Source organism: Microtus pennsylvanicus, chromosome 10 (genome assembly GCF_037038515.1).
Source record: "Microtus pennsylvanicus isolate mMicPen1 chromosome 10, mMicPen1.hap1, whole genome shotgun sequence".
Classification (NCBI taxonomy): Eukaryota; Metazoa; Chordata; class Mammalia; order Rodentia; family Cricetidae; genus Microtus; species Microtus pennsylvanicus.
Window position 1 is genome coordinate 88085158 of NC_134588.1, and position 14732 is coordinate 88099889.

Genomic DNA, 14732 nt, shown 5'->3' on the forward strand with positions numbered 1-14732 from the left:
GTCAATAAATAGTTGTAAGAGTCAAATTGAAAAAAAAATGCTCAGCCTCGGGAATTTTGTTATAACAATAGAACGCACTCATACACTTCACTTCCATTTTTCATTGTTTTTCTTCCCCCTGGTATCCTGGCTTCCAGTCTCATCTCTCTCAAATATCCACCCATCGGCCATGCACCGCCATTAGCCCTAGCAACGTGAGATCAGAGGCCTGGGGTCTCTCTCCCATGTCCACGCTGTCCTACACTGTTCTCCTCGTGGAACTGCTGCTTTTCCCCCAATTCTTTCTACCTACCAGTAATGCCTAGATCAATGGTAGCTCATCTGATTACCTCTAGGGCGGTAACTGGGTGAAGAACTGGTTAGAAAGAAATACAAGGAAACTTTTTCCAGCAATGAAAACAATTTACATTTTTTATTAGAGTGGTATTTTCAACAGATCTATATATTTGTCAACATTCATTGAACTACATTATGATTTGCTCTTTATTTAAAATTTTTAAATGTTAAGAAACAACAACAAAAAAAAGACGTTAAAAAGCATCATTTTTTAAAACCAGTTCCCCTCAAGGTCCACACCTATCACAGTCTGATAGAGACAGCCTTCTTCAGTGGCCCCATGGCACCCTCTGAACACTTTTATCACAGAGCTAACCTGTCCTACTATAGGACACAGCTGTAGAGTACACGGCATATATAGTGCATAGTGTCCTACCTTAGGGTAAAAAGCAAGTCTTAATGGTTGTATATACCTACCAACAACTACACCTTTATGGTATCTCCAGCATCACACACACACACACACACACACACACACACACAAACTCATCTGGATTTTTGTATCTATTGATACATCAAAATGAAACTTACAATGAGCGGAAGATGGTGTGGATGGTTAGCAAGATAGAAAAGCATTTTAAGATTTTAGTATAGCTAGGAAGGAAGGAGGGAAGGAGAAGGGAGGAAGGATGGAAGGAGAGTGGAGAATAAAATGTAGTCATCAATTACAGTTGGAATCAGCCTTTGAACCACTATCCTTGGCTCCATCACCCATCCTGCAATCACACACATAACCTCACACCACTGCTGTCTTCATCTTCATTTTAAACAACTTAAACCAATACCTGTGTTTGTGGTTGAAGGGGACACCTTCCCAATGAGATTGAGCTTGCCTGTTTATGAAGCACAATTAACAAAACCCCAGAGACAGATATCGGGGTTCAACCTGAAGACCAGGAAAGCAAAGCAGCCAGTCATTGGCTCTTACCTCGACCGCAGTCTGAAAATGGCGATCCTGCCTCTAGGAAACCTCAGAATGAGACTGAGACTAAGAGCTGCCTCCTCCCGTTTTATAATCCTCTCTAGTTCTGGGATTAAGGGCGTGCACCACTACCGCCTGGTTTCTGTGGCAAGCTAGTATGGCTACTGGGGTTAAAGATGTGTGTCCTTGCCACCTGGTCTGTAAGGCTGGCCAGCGTGGCTGTTTTACTCTCTGATCTTCAGGCAAGCTTTATTTATTAAAATACAAATGAAATGCTACTACATGTTTATGCCCCCTTTAGTGCCGATGAACATTCTGAACAGAGGCCCCTAGACGGGCAGCTGTGCCCATGAATGGCCAGCAGGAATGACAGCAAATCGATTTGCCAGTGGAAAAAAATTCTCTTGCTTCTTATTTAGACAATTCTCCCTAATCTCTTCAAAACACATGTCTAGGGGAGCTTTATCATCCCTATAATTAACTTAATTTAGATAAATATTAGTCACCAGAAATTTTACTTTATAAATTTAGCTATGGTTGAGTGCTCCAAGAGGCCCTAATGTGCTACGGGGATCAATGGAATGCTAACACATTCTGACAGCTTAGCAGGTTCTCCAAGGAGACGGAATCCTAAAGGAATTGTGGTCAACAGTGCTCTGTGCCTTCAAGGTCATCAACTTGCCGTTGGTTCACGTATTTATTGACCTAGATGCTTTAGCCTAGGTTGACCATCTAGGTTGTACGTCTTCGTCTGCACCCCCAACCCTAGGGAGCATGTCTGCCCCATGGAAACCCTCTGTCATGAGAGAAGTGAGACTCATACCACCTTCGGTGGCAGAACTGACTGAGACGGATTCGCTGTCCTCAGCAGCGACTCCAAAGATCTAAAACCTGAAAACCAAAAAGGCAGTCTGATGTGAACTCGTTTAGGAGCTCACCCTGGCCTGAGCTGGCATGAGATTACTGGAGTAAATTTGGTGTAAATAGACCATTTGGTCTAAATATTCACCGCTGTCGAATTACATAGCTCAGTCCCAGGCCCTGTTGGCAGTGTTGCATAACAAATACTGTGTGCAACATGTTACCTTTCCAAAATCCAAAACTATCCGAATGCCAAAATGCTTCTGGCATCAAATATTTTAACTGTGCGATTATGAGCCTAAGCCACTCGAATGCCAACTGAATTGATTTGTTGTGGGCACTTAATGGCATTTCTGTGTCTACACAGAAAAAGGACCATGGCAGCAAGAAGTGGGACCCAGCTGTCTGATAGCACTATTCCTGCCTCACCTTCTAAAGGAGCTAACAACCCACATATCATAGCTATGACCCAGCTCTTGGAAACATTGCTGGCTGGTGGTCTGAAGAGCGGGAACCTGATACTCAGCTGTCAGAACATCCACATGCCTGTCCGTGAAAAAAGAACCTGAAAGAACAATCCCTGTTAGCTGTGTTCCCCAAGGCATCAGCTCAGGACCATAGGTTCTTGTCCCCAGCTAATTACCAAAGCTTGATGGCATAATATACAAATACTGGGAGACTTAACTAAACTGCAAACTTGGTGTTGAACTCCTCAAAACAGGGTACACTGTATCAGTGTAAACTGAATGACTTTTAGAAAAATCAAACCCTGTAACCAGTATCTAGATCCAAAAATCTAGTATCTCAAATACTAAAGAGCCTCCCATAGTAATTCCCTTCCAAATCATCATCATCCCCTCCCCCAACCAAAGACAACCATAATCCAGACTTAGAAAAGTCTGCTTATTCCAACTTGTTTGGCCTTCCTTCCATCCTTCCTTTCTTCTTTTCACATACTGGAAGTAAAACCTAAGTCTCTACCATTAAACTGTATCCCCAAACCTAGTTTGATAGTATTTCTAGCTATGAGAAGCAAACCCAGAGACTCAAACACATTACCATTGATCTCTCATCCCAAAGCCAATTTAAGTTCGCCAAATGTTTTGCTTTTAAGTTCACTGTTAAGTGATGACCAGGTTTACCTCCTACCTCCTGAAGGTGTGTGATGGAGTTAAAATACAACCAACACATACAACCCAAGACCCACACAGCCAAGCAAGAGTGAGGGACAGAGGTAGGAGGGTCAGGAATCCAAGGCCAGCCTAACTACCTAGTGCATTCTAGACCAGCATACAAGAGAATCTCTCTCTCTCTCTCTCTCTCTCTCTCTCTCTCTCTCTCTCTCTCTCTCACACACACACACACACACACACACACACACACACACACACACACACAAATTCTGACTTGGAGTTGCCTTAAAATCAAACCCAGACAGGAAGTTAATTATGGGGGCCCTCGGGAGGCCAAAGCCGGAGGATGAGGAACTCAACAACAGACTGGGCTACAAAGTAAGACAAGACCCATCTGAAAAAAACAACAAAATTAAAGAATATTTCTTCATATGGGTGTGTGTGTGTGTGTGTGTACACGTGGGTAGGTATGTGTGTGTGTGTTTCCTGTATAGCACACGTGAGCCTGGTGCCTGTAGAGTTCAGAAGAGGGGACCATGTCCCCAGGACCTGAAGTTACAGTTGGTTGTGAGTGTCATATGGATGCTGGGAATCAAACACCCCAGTCCTCTGGAAAAGCAGCGAATGCTCTTAATCACTGCGTCATCTCCCTAGCCTCCAATGGATATTTCTTAACATAATTCAAAAAACTCAAAGTTTGCTTATAATAAATATGCCATAAACTAAATTTAAACAAATTGATTCAACTATATATCATTTAAAACTTGTAAAGTGCCATTTTTAATTAAGATAAAAGTCACATAACATAAAACACGCCATTTTAAGCATCCTAAGATGTGTGGGTCAGTACACTCACATGGTTCTGCACCAAACACCACTACCCGCTTGCACAATATTTCTTCCCACCAGACTGGCATCACATGCCTGTAATTCCAACACTTGGGACCTGGTGGCAGGAAAACTGGGAATTTAAGGCCAGCTTTGACTACATGGCAAGTTGAAAGCCAATCTGGGATATTTGGGGGTTTGCCTCAAAAAAAGTATTTTTTTCATCTCACCAATAAGCAGCCCCATACCTGCACCTGTCACCCCCAATTCTTCTCCCATTCCCTGGCGATAAGTCTCGTAGATATGCCTATTTGGATACCTCATATATACTGCATAGCCTTTTCTGTTTAGTATCTCAGCGTGATGCTATCAAGGGTCATCCATTGCTCACTGAAATATCATTTATCAGAACTTCATTTCTTTTTGTGACTGCATGATCAAATTATGTAGACATACCACATTTTCTTTATATATGCATCAAAGGGTAGACAGTATGGGTTGTGTCCTCCTTTAGGCTGTTGGAAACAATGCCTCTATAAGCACCTGTGTACAAAGGCATCTTTTCAATTTTCTTACACATACCAGGAAATGGAATTTCTATGCTCCATGGTAATTTTAACATCCTTAGGAACTGCAGATTACTTTCCAAGATGGCTACAACATTTTGTGTTGCTACCAGCAACGTTTGAGTTTCCAATTTCTCCACATCCTTGTCTGTACTTATAGTTTAATGCCATTATTATTGTTGTTGTTATATTGCTATCGTCATGGGTGTGAGAACGCTATATCATTGTGATTTGTTTCCCTTGTCACACAAAGCATGGTCAACAAATATCAGCTGCTATAATTATATATATATTATATTTTATCATAAAATGCACATTTTAATTATATATTTATATGTAACATAAATGGGTTTTTAACAATTCGTAAAATATATTTTGTCATGCTCCTCTCCAACCTCTCTCGCCCATGGAAGATTAGGCTCTATACATGCAAATGAGTGCATGAGAGTTTACAATAAGATAAAAGGCCATGTGAGATGTCTGGAGGCTTAGAGAGAAAACTAGAAATGTCAGAAAAGTTAAAGACAAAGATATGCTTTTCAGTCTTTGGTTAAACTCCAGCTGCTTGTCCATTAGATCTAAGTATTTGAGAGCAAGTCCGTTAACTTCTCCAGGAAAGTTTAAATCATTGTCTTTCTGACTGTGCCCTTGTTTTCTGGGAAGGTAATACTCCAGACTCCAAAAGAAATAAGTATCAAGCCGGGCAATGGTGGCGCACGCCTTTAATCCCAGCACTTGGGAGGCAGAGGCAGGTGGATCTCTGTGAGTTCGAGACCAGCCTGGTCTACAGAGCTAGTTCCAGGACAGGCTCCAAAGCCACAGAGAAACTCTGTCTCAAAAAACCAAAAAAAAAAATAAAATAAGGGGCTGGAGAGATGGCTCAGCGGTTAAGAGCACTTTGCTCTTCCAAAAAGTCCTGAGTTCAATTCCCAGCAACCACATGGTGGCTCACAACCATCTGTAGTGAGGTCTGGTGCCCTCTTCTGGCCTGCAGGCATACAAGCAGACAGAATACTGTATAAATAAATAAATAAAATAAAATAAGTATCAAGAACCTTGAGTCTGGACTCTGATGTCCCCACTAACCCTGTAACTCTGGAGATTTGCCTTTTTTCTCTGATTCTTTGTGTCCTGATTGAGAAATGGATACAGCAGGAGAGGGAGGAGACACAGGAAAGAAGCCAGTGGAGAAGGAAGTGGAGGTGGGAGAGGCGGCCAGCCAGGGAGGGAGGAAACTGGGCAGAGAGAAAAAAAGAAGAGGACTCCAGCCTGCCAATTCGGCCATCAGACATTGCATGCTGAAATCTCCTTGCAGCTCTCCGGCAGCAGCATTGTTCCAAAGCCAGCGTTCATATATGCGCTCGCTAACCTAGCTGATAGCACTCCTGTCACATTGGCCTTAGTGAGCAACATCGAATGCCCCAAATAACCTCCCTTCTTTGTGGAATCTCTAACCAAGAATCAAACATCCATGCATGCGAAGGAGAGGCAGTTCCTAGGCCAAGCGCACAGGTGGGTATAAATGTTTGATGCCCCAAAAACCACAGGGAAGATGTACAGAACAAATGATCTTTGGAAATCACCATGTGAGCCCACAGCTTAAAGGAGCTATGTCATTGGAAGAAGAAAAGAGAAGGCTGATGCCATTTCACGTGGTCTACAAGCAGCTATGTGCACCAAGCAGAAAACAACCAGTTCTTAAACTGTTTCTCTTCTCTTCTTGCCATTTGGCTGAGAAAGGGGTATCTATACATGCTGACAACTTATGATGTCAAACTTTTCCAGTTCCTGGGAATACAGCAGGGCACAAAAGGAAGCCTCTGTACTCATTCCAAGTTTAGTATATGAGCTGCTGAAGTGAGCACAAAGTCTCTGTACTCAGAGTCTGCAGGCAAGCAGGGAAGGAATACAGTCAAGCAAATGGGTGCATGTACATGTTGGTGCATTATGTATATATGTGTGCACGCCTGTGTATCCGTCTACTTAAGTAAAAGTGTGTGTGTGTGTGTGCGTGCGTGTGTGTGTGCGTGCGTGTGTGTGTGCGTGCGTGTGTGTGCCTGTGTGTGCATGTGTGTGTGTACACTGGCAAGGGCTTTGAAAACGGTTAAAGAAACAGACAATGGTATAGAGAATGGGGTGGGGAGCTGGGAGCAGTTGCTGCTATGAACAGGACATGGAAGTGCAGTTGGTAAAGTGTTGCCTAGCATGCACAAAGCTCCTGATTCAGTTTCCCAGCACCTCATAGACCATCATTTATGGATGACGCCTGTAACTCCAGCACTTGGAAGGCAGAGACAGGAGGATCAGAAGTCCAAGGTCATTTATGCAGCAAGTTTGAGACCAGTCTGAGATAATGAGACCCTGTGTGTAATTAACTAATCAAAGTCGTTAGAGTGAGGTTGCATTGATTAAGTAGCATGAAAACAAAGAATTGAACAACGGGGACTTGAGGCCTCTGAAGAAAGAGCATTCCAGGAAGAAAGAACAGGAAGTGCAAACTGTGGGGTGTGTATTTGAGATGAAGAATTGTGAAGAGCCACTGTGGCCGACTCAGAGATCCAGGTAGACAATAACAAGAGTAATGGCGTGAAGGGAAACATTGCTTGTAGGGCTTGGTGGACAACGTACAGACTTTGGCTTTTATTCTGAGAAATGTGGTGGTCTAGTGAACGGTTCTTAGCAAAGAGAGACATAACTCAACTTGTCTTTAAAAAAAATCCTGAAAGCTACTACGAGTATCCATAGAGGTGGTGGCAGAAATGCCCATCAGCAGTTAATAAATTACCCGATAGGCCAGGGAGATGGTTCTGCGGGTAAGAGGGCTGGCTCTGCAGACAAGAAAATCTGAGAATCCCCAGCACCCACATAAAAGCTGGCATAGCCGTGTCTGTGGCTCCAGCATGCGGGCGGGTAAGAGGAACGGTAGGCAGAGACAAACAGGCAGAGGCAGATCTTGGGAACTCGCTGGCCAGCTAGAGTAGCTGAAATGGCGAGCTTTAGGTTCAGTGAGGGACTTTGTCTCAAAAAATAGCCTGGATCTGGGCTGATATTTAAGAGTAATTTATAAAAGTGTATATTAGAGGAGTATGGGAAAAACAAGTGGAAGGATGACCAGAAGTATCCAAAAGCCAATGCTGTCTATGACGACTTCAAATCATGTAACTTAGAATGTTAACTTGGCTGTGTGGTTAAGACACTGTCTATCAGGTTTAGGCACAATAAAGTTATTATTTTCCCTTTAAAAAAAAAGAAAAACAAAAAAAATAGCCTGGATAGCCATAGAGTAAGACGCCTGAATTCTTCTCAGGCCTCTCTAAATTCATGTTCATACACACACACACACACACACACACACACACACCATGTATGAAAATAGATAGGCTTCCCCAGCATAGCAGCTGGGAAAGTAACAAGGAGCTGAGTTTGGGGTAAATTTTGGAAGAAGAGCCAGCAGAATCGGATGTAGATGCAATGTGGGGCGGGGTGTGAAGAAGGGAAGCATGACCACAAAGCTTCTGAGTTGCACGAGTAGAGAGGAAACTGTGGGAGGAAGACATGAGAGGGCAGGAGGATGACCCCCTCCGGTCAGCTCTGGGCATGCTGATTGTGCAATGCATGTTGGAAACAGAGAGGAGATGAACAAATAGTTCTGGAAGTAGAGGGATTGATGACATCATTCTTGGCTAAGATCAAGTGTAGGAGTTGAGAGCAAATGTACAGCATTTAAATTGGTGAGGCCGGGGGTCCCTGTGAAAAAAGAGATCTCTCCACTGAGGAGTAAGGGCTCCCCAGTATTAAGAGAATAGGAAGGTAAGGAGGAAACACGGAAGTAGAGAAGTGAACCTCAAGCTATGAAAGAGAGGATGCTCTGAAAGGCAGATGAAGGAAGAGAGGCTGTCACAGGTCAAGATGAGAACCCAAGAGCACACGCACAATGATTCCATCACACGAGATGTCAGAGTGGGCAGAGTGGGCAGGTAGTGGCCTGGTAATTTTCCCAGAAGCTGGAGCTAAGAACTAGAGAAATCCACAATGGGCACGAAGTTTCTTTTGGAGATTAGAAAAAGGTTCTGAGATTAAAAAGTGCTGATGTGACTGAAGTTTTGTGCACAAATTAAAAATCTAGCTGGATGTGGTGGTGCATAGCTGTGACCCCGACACTCAGGAGAACCATAAACTTAAGACTGGGTTGGGCTACAAAGTGAGACCTGTCTCAAGGAAAGAAAAGAAAAGCTGCTAAATTGCACACTTTAGAAAAGGGAATATTATGGTATATACATTTGATCTCGATTTTTTGGGGGAGTTGGGGGATTTGGTTTTTCAAGACAGGGTTTCTCTGTGTACCAGTCCTGGCTGTCCTGGAACTCACTTTATAGACCAGGCTGGCCTCAAACTCACTGAGATCCACTTGCCTCTGCCTCCTGAGTACTGGGATTAAATGTGTGCACCACCACCACCCAGCTCAATTTTTTTAATATGCAAAATAGTGAAGTCTTGGGCTTGATCATTGGATGCAGCTCTGTAAATGCCGACAAACAAGTCTGAGAAAGCCAGTGAACGTCACTGTAGTGGAGCAGTGGGCTGTGTTCCCAGTGCGCCCGGCCACCCGCATGGTTAGCTTTACACCCGAAATAATTACACGTAAACTGTATTCTTTTAAACACTGCCTGGCCCATTAGTTCCAGCCTCTTATTGGCTAATTTTCACATCTTGCTTTGACCCATATTTAATAATCTGTGTAGCACCACGAGGTGTGGCTTACCAGGAAAGATCTCAACCTGCGTCTGTGTTGGGTGGGAGAATCATGGTGACTGCCTGACTCGGCTTTTTTCTCCCAGCATTTTGTTCTGTCTACTCCACCTACCTAATTTTCTGTCCTATTAAACGCCAAGGCAGTTTCTTTATTAACCAATGAAAGTAATACATAAACAAATAACCCTCTTCCATCAGGTCACTGGTCTGAAGAGAAAAAGGGGAGGAGAATGGTAAGGGCAGAGCACAGGAGCTAGCAGTTGGGGTGCACCTGCTATAGCAAACCATGTGTTTATGATGAGACTCACAAAGGAATCACAAGAACTCAAAATCAAGTTGAGAGATGAGAAGACAAAAGCTCACTTTTTTTGAGATTTGTAAATAAAGGGGGAAAGTATCTTTCTTTTCTGTCCAAAGTGTTCCACGGAGTCCCTACTAGTAAATGAGGGTGAATGTCTCCTTTAAGAGGTCATTCTGGCTAATCCATGCACACCAGAATTTGAGGAGCTCTAATTAATACAGATGCATTAATTCATTAATATTACTGATCATCGGCCCCTACTAACATCCCACCAGACTTTGCAAGCTTCCTGATAAGAGACAACATCACCACTTCTGACGTCATCCTGCCCCATGCCTACTCGAGACCACACTGACTGGCCTCCCCCTTTGGCCCTTTATCTGCCCCACAAGGATACAAGCAGCAGAATCCAGATCAAGAATTAAGTCCTGGTTCAATAGATTTTTTTAAGAAATTAATGCATGGGCTGGAGAGATGGCTCAGAGGTTAAGGACACTGTCTGCTCTTCCAGAGGTCCTGAGTTCAATTCCCAGCAACCACATGGTGGCTCACAACCATCTACAATGAGAACAATGAGATATGGTTCCCTCTTCTGGCATGCAGTCATACATGGAGGCAGAACACTGTATTGTATACATAATAAAATCTTTAAAAAAAAAAAAGAAATTAATGCAGGGGCTGAGGTGATTGCTTGGTAAGTAAAATGCTTGCTTTTCCAGAACAAATACCTAAGTTTGATTCTCCAAGGGAGAGAAATTGCAAGACATAGTAGCCTGTGTTTGTAACCCTAGAACTGAGGAGGACTGATCTCTGGACTCACTAGCCAGGCAACCTAGTCTACTTAGAGAGTTTGGGGTCATTAAGAGACCCTGTCTCAAGCTGGGCAGTGGTGGCACATGTCTTTAATCTCAGCACTCAGGAGGCAGAGACAGGTGGATCTCTCTGAGTTTGAGGCCAGTATGGTCTACAGAGCAAGTTCCAGGACAGGCAAGACTATACAGAAAAACCCTGTAGCAAGGGGGAGGGGGGGGCAAGAAGAGACCTTGTCTCAAAAATATAAGAATAGTTGGGTTCACCTAAAAAATATTACGCAAAGTTGTCCTCTGACTTACACACACACACACACACACACACATGCACTCACACACGCAAGAATGTTGGGAGAATTACAGGAGAGGTCCTGGGGAGAATAATTTAGCAAAGGAAAAGGTACAAGGGAGCCAAGAAATGGGACAAAAGGAGACTCCTGGGGAAGGGACAATGTTCTGGAACAATGCTCTATCGTGGTATATTAATTGTGTTTTAATAAATAAGGCTTGCCTGGAGATCAGTGCAAAGCAGCCACACTAGGCAGCCATACAGGCCAGGCAGTGGTGGCACACGCCTTTAATCCCAGCAGCCACAGGAGTTAGCCATAGAGATCGGTGGTGCAGGCCCTTAATCCCAGCACTAGAGAGGAATATAAGGCAGGATGAGACAGGAACTGGCTCTCTTTCAGTCTGAAGATTTCATGGAGGTAAGAGCTCTCTAGTGGTGTGGCTGCTTTGCTTTTCTGATCTTCGGGTTGAACAAATATCTGTCTCTGGGTTTTTATTAACCGTGCTACAACGCTTTAGTGCAAGCATCGAGCAGTTGCCCCAAGCACATCCAACTGTGTGTTCTTCCAGAAATGTTACAGCAGAGAAGGGGATTTCTTAGTGGAAAAAAAAAAAACCTGTCACATAGTTTGTGACATTTGAGACATGATCTTGGGAGATACTTGGGGAGATCTTCCTTGAAACATTGCTTTCTCTGGGGGTCATGATGACTTCTCACCAAAAACAACTGCCACAAGGGCCTTTCCGTAATCCTGTAAAAATACATTTGGCTTTTTAAAGAGGGAATAATAAAGGAAACAAAGTTATAATCTCATCACCCAGGCTTGCTTTTTACTAGACGGAATAGGAAAAGCAGAAACCGCCCCCAAACACTCTTAGTTCCAGTCTTTGACGATAACCATGGCCCTTTATCTTTCAAGCAAATATTCACCTCTTCCAAACCTTTGCATTAAAATTCTCACACAAACACCAGGGCCCTTCAGGTCTCCGCCTTGCCCTTTATGCTTCGAACTTCTAGGCAGTCCACACCAGTGCACTGATTTCCATGGCCAGTGCCCTTTTTAAGAGAGCTTTGAACTTTGTCATATCTAAGTCTCATCAAAATACAGTGAGAAAAAAATTATCTCTATTTTGCAGATAAGAAAACTGACCCAGAATGAGACCAAGTGGCCTATCTGAGGACTCAGGGGAAATGGAAGTTGAGGTGACTGGAGACGCTGGTCTCCGCTCACTTATACCACTGCGCCTCCCAGTGGTCCCCAGGTGACATTTCTGTCCGCAGCACCGCAGCCGCCTTCTTCCTCCTCATAGCATTTCATCTGAATTGAGACCATCCCAGACTCAAAAGTAAGATGTGTCTTTACCAGCTCTTCCGTCTGGCAATTTAGAAATGTGTCATTATAATCTTGTTATCACAACCAGAAAACTCTGACATAAAAAAGAGGAGGAGGAGGACAGAAAGAGGAGGTAGAGGAGATGGAGGAGAATCGAGGGGTGGCACATGCCAATAATTCCAGTACTTGGGAGGTGGAGGCAGGGGGATGAGGCGTGAAAGAACAGACTCAGCTGCAGAGAAAATTTGAGACCGTTCTGAATTACCTAAGACATTGTCAAAATGCGCAGTTAAGAAGGCATTAGCCGGGGATGTAGTCCAGTAGAGAGTTAACCTAGCATGTGTGAAGATCTATGTCTAACCCCCAGGACAAAAGAAAAAGAAAGATTGACTTACACAGTGGTATGCTCTTGCGTGTAATCCCAGGATTTACGAGGTGAGAAAGTAGAGGCAGGAGAATCAGAAGTTCAAGGTCACCCTCAGCTATACAGAGAGCTCTGGACCAGCCTGGGCTACAGGATATGGTGTCTCAAAAGTACGAATTAATTGATTAAATTTTCCATTGAAAAACTAATTCAGAGTCAGGTGTGGTAGAGCATGCTTATGAACCTCGCAGCTGAAAAGCAGTGGCAGCAGGATTATCAAAAGTTCAAGGTCAGTCTACAAAGGGAGTTCCAGACTAGTTAGGGCTACATAGTAAGACTTTATTTTAAAAATAAAAATAATTGCCGGGCAGTGGTGGAGCACGCCTTTAATCCCAGCACTCAGGAGGCAGAGGCAGGCGGATCTCTGTGAGTTCGAGACCAGCCTGGTCTACAAGAGCTAGTTCCAGGACAGGCTCCAAAACCACAGAGAAACCCTGTCTCGAAAAAACAAAAATAAATAAATAATTAAATAAATAAATAAATAAAATTCAATTTTAAAAGATACTTAAATTGAGATTTGATATAGACGATACAATAATTGTTTAATGTCAATTTTTGCCTGCACTAAAAAAATCAAACCACACAAACAGCCGGTTTCGTTTATGGTGAGGAGGGGTCAAACAGGGTATACAGGATTCGTTGTGTCAATTAGCCATTTTCCTTTGGACAAAAAGTGAATCTTAGCAGCAGACAATCTTTGCCATGTGGCTTTGAGGCAGGCAAAATGCTCCCTACAGAGAAGCCCCTCTTCTCCCATTTTCAACCCCCTACTCTAATTAGGTTGTCCTTTTCTGTAGAGTCCTAAGCTTCCCACACAGGCCCAGATCCCCATCCAGATGAGGCTGACATCTGGAGCCATCATCAAACAACAGCAAAATACCACAGCTTTGGTCTCCGCATAGATAAGGTGCTATCAGAGAGATGATCCAGTAGTTAAGGGTCCTCTGCTCTTCCAGAGGACCCTTGTTCAGTTCCCAGCACATCTATCAGGCAGTTCCCAACTATATGTAACTCCAGCGGCAGCAGCTGTGACACCAACATCTGGCTGTCACCAGCACCCACATGCACGGCATAGACACACACACATACACATACACACAGTAATACGAATGTCATTTTCTCACCTCCCAGACTTTTTCCTTCCTATCCTCAACACCAATCCTGATTCACCTCTCAAAAGTAAGGACTTCTCTCACATAGATCCCCTCTCTGCTGAGTACGAAGAGGAAAGAGAAGCCCATGCACCTAGACAACGGTGCTGCAATACAGGGACACCCACTGAACAAACCTTCAGAGCCACAGAAGCTCCTCCCACCTCATGCTGGCAGATATAAACAGAATGAGGAGGATGTTGGATCTGCTTCTCTGACCAAAATCACTATGTCATTTGATGTCTATTGCTCTTGTTACAGGTACACTCTCAACGAAACCCTGGGTCATCAGGTCATAAGGCCTGCTGGTTTTTACCTGATTCCCTCTGAAATATGTTTAGCCCTGCTTGTATGTATGTGGACCACATATATGCTTAGTGCTTGCAAAGGCCAGAAAAGAGCACCAGATGCCCTGGGAATAGTTCAAGGTGGTTGTGAGCTGCCGTGTAGGTGCTGGGAACCAGACTTGGGGCCTCAGGGGGGAGCCACAGGTGCTCTTAAGTGCTGAGCCATCTTTCCAGCCCAGACACTGATCTTTTTAAAGGATGTTGTTTAGAGAGCTGGGTGTGGTGGCACACGTCTTTCCCCACAGAACTCAAGAGGCAGAAGCAGGTGGAGCCCTGTGGGTTCCCAGACAACCAGAGCTACACTGTTTCAGCGTCTCCATGCCCCACAAAGGAATGTGTTTAGCTTGTGGAGGAGGGGGACTCTGGTAATACAACCCTACCTTGCCTCAATTTCTTGTCTGAAAACAAACTGCAAACTCAGATTTAGTTTCTTTTTCTTACGATGACTTCTTCCTTAGTAAATAATCCCGATTAATGAGCACGGAAAGCTACCTCTCCAAGTCTGTCTGCTAAGGAGGGCGGGCTTCGCTGGCCTGTCTGTCCCGTCTGATTGCACTGCTCCTGGCTTTTAGAAGGCCGTCCTGAAAAAGACGCCTAAAAGAAACTGCTCAGTCTGTGCTGGACGGGCTCACTACTCAGCTTCTCATTACCTAGCAATATGCACTTGTCCTTGGCCAACA